Here is a 3,313-nt window from a genome sequence, read left to right as displayed (position 1 = left end):
ACAAAAAGAATCAGAGTTGTAACTTATAGTGTTGGCTCTAGCTCCTATAAAAAAACCTGTTGAGATAAACTTTCGAAAGTGACAGAAGACCACTATCAACACAGGTAGAACATAGTATTAATTTACAAGCCTTTAATACAGGCTTTTTTCTCTCCTTATTTTTACAAAATATTTTATATTCTATATACGTTCATACGTTTGTGAAATATGTTTACACGTGTTTGTGCGCTCCTGTGTGTGTATTTCGATACTTTAATTTTTTAAAGATGTATTCTTCCTATACCTGAGATAAGGCAGAAGGTGAAACTAATAGTTGTAGTGTTACTAAAAGATAATCCAGATGTTTAATAAAAAATGTTAGTTTCTACAATTTAATATCCAAATGTTTTTTGCTAAAACTACATTAATTCCTTATATGCACTTACATTCATACCGTGTTATAATAATAATAATAATAATAATAATAATAATAATAATAATAATAATAACAACAACAACAACAAACAATAATAAAATAAAATAATAATAATAATAATAATACAAAACAATAATAATAATATAATAATTAATAATAAAATAATAATAATAATAATAATAATAATAATAATAAATATATATATATGTACATATGTGTAATGAATATATATAAATATGTATGTATGTATAGGTATATATAAATATGTTTATATATATATATATATATAATATTATATATGAACAGGTGGTTATGCAGAATTTACATAAAGTGGATATATATGTAAATATATTAATATGCTTATGTATGTATGTGTGTATATACTTATATATATATATACGTTAAAATATATTTTGTATATATATATAGTTGCATACACACGCTCACATGTATGCACATACGATTATATTAATATTTATGATATACAAAAATCAAAGAAAATAAAGAAACTTATATTGATTATGTTGCAGACGTACACGAACACTCATACAAATATTTACACATATACATACATACACATATATAGACAGACCCATCTACAGAAAAAGATCTTGTGCGATGGTCAGTGTTTTCAAATAGAAAAAGGAAATAAGCAACAAAAAAAAAATCAAAAGTTCTTCTCTATAACTAGGTGTTTAGCCAGAAGACAGAGGATTGAATATCGGGTTTTCACGTGAAAAAAAAATCTAACTATTCTATAACATCAATAGAAAACATTATATCTCGCGTCGTGTGCCATACTATCTCCTACCCCTGCCAATATAGTAAATATTTGGTCATACAGATATTCTTTTATGAATATATGAATAAAGCGATATTTCGATTCAATATTTTGATATCTGACACCAAAAACAAGATGGAACACATCTCAGTTTGTTTATTTTATTTTATTTTAATTAAATAGTAAAAGGAACAGAGAAACGTATTTGTAACCTCTTTGCTACCTCATCTAGATTCGGGATATCGATGTCTGTGATTTACAGGCTTTTTGAGGGTCTGCGAGTTAAGGAATGGTAATTCCACAGAAATGAATTAACGGAAATATTGCTGTTCAGGCGTGCACATTCTAGGTTACGTTTGGATAACTTTCTTCTTTAATCTGTCAAACACGCCATTGTGGTTGCTACATGAAAGGAGTAGTGATTGATCGTTTTATCAACGTAGGAGTATATTGTTAGTTTTGTTACTGTTGTTGTTGACGCTGATGTTGTGTAGTCCCAGGTCATCCTTAAGCAAGAAGATATATTACCAAAGACACTAAATTCCATTCGCAATGTCGACCTAAAAGGATACAATAAAACACGTTTGACAAAGTGCCGTGCAGCGGAATTGAAACCACAGACATGGAGTTGCAAAGTGAGCTTCACTATACAATCTGAGTCCGTGCCTTTGGACGTTGAAAATGTGTGTGTGGTGTGTGTGTCTGTGTGTGTGTGTATTTGTGTGTGCGTTGTGTATGTGGTGTCTGTGTTTGTGCTTGTGTGTGTGTGTGTGTGTTTGTCCCTCATCATCGCTTGACAACCGATGGTGGTGTGTTAACATCCTCGTAACATAGCGGTTCGGCAAAAGGGACCAATAGAATAAGTACTAGGCTTACAAAAAATAAGTCGCTAGGGTCGATTTGCTCGACTAAAGGCGGTGCTCCAGCATGGCCGCAGTCAAATGACTGAAACAAGTGAAAGAATAAAAGAATGTATGTATATGTATATATTTGTAACTACGTATATATGTATGTGTTCATATGTATGTATGTGTGTATTTGTGTAATATATGTATGTACATATGTATGTGTGTGTATATGTATGTATTTGTGTATGTATGCATGTATGTGTGTATATATGTATGAATATATGTATGCACGCATATATGCATCTATGTATGAGTGTTATGTATGTATGTGGGTATATATGTATGTATGTATGTATGTGTGTATATATGTATTTATGTGCGTATATATGTATGTGTGTATGTGTGTGTGTATGTATGTATGTGCGTATGTATGTGTGTGTATGTTTGTATATGTGTATGTATATGCATCTCTGGTTGAGTGCTTCCAGATCAATGTCAATTCTTGCTTATTATATTTGAATGAAATATATGTTTTTTATTTATTTAATATTTATACTTTATATTCATTTTATATTTTGTTTATTTTATATTTATTTATTCATCAATTTATCGTTAAAGGTATTTTTAAAAAAAATTATTTCTTTCTCTATTTTTTTTTCTTAATTAAATGGCTTTAGATTCTGTTTCACAATCACGCTTTTGCTTTTGTTTCCAATAGTTTAAATTAAATTTATCTTTATTTTTATTTTTTTTATTCCTGTTGTTTAATTGGATTTAGTATATATTATCTTTTTGTCTCACCTCTCATACAAACATATATATATATATATATTAGATATATATATATATACAGTTAAATGCATGCAACAAATTCATACGTATAATAGATGGATAGATAGATAATAGATAGATAGATATACATATACACATTAATCTGCATACATAAATACATTATACATACATATATATTATATCTTATATATATATATATATATATATATATATATATATATACATATACATAAAATATATATATATATATATATATAGATATATATACATATACATATTATATATATATATATGTATATATATAGATATATTATATATATATATATGTATAAATACATTTATATATATAATATTATATATATATATATATATATATATATATATATGTAATAAATACATTTATATATATATATATATATATATATATATATATATATATATATTATATAATAATAATAATATAATATAATATAATAT

This window comes from Octopus sinensis, linkage group LG21 (genome assembly GCF_006345805.1).
Source record: "Octopus sinensis linkage group LG21, ASM634580v1, whole genome shotgun sequence".
Lineage (NCBI taxonomy): Eukaryota > Metazoa > Mollusca > Cephalopoda > Octopoda > Octopodidae > Octopus > Octopus sinensis.
This window is presented reverse-complemented; position numbering follows the sequence as displayed.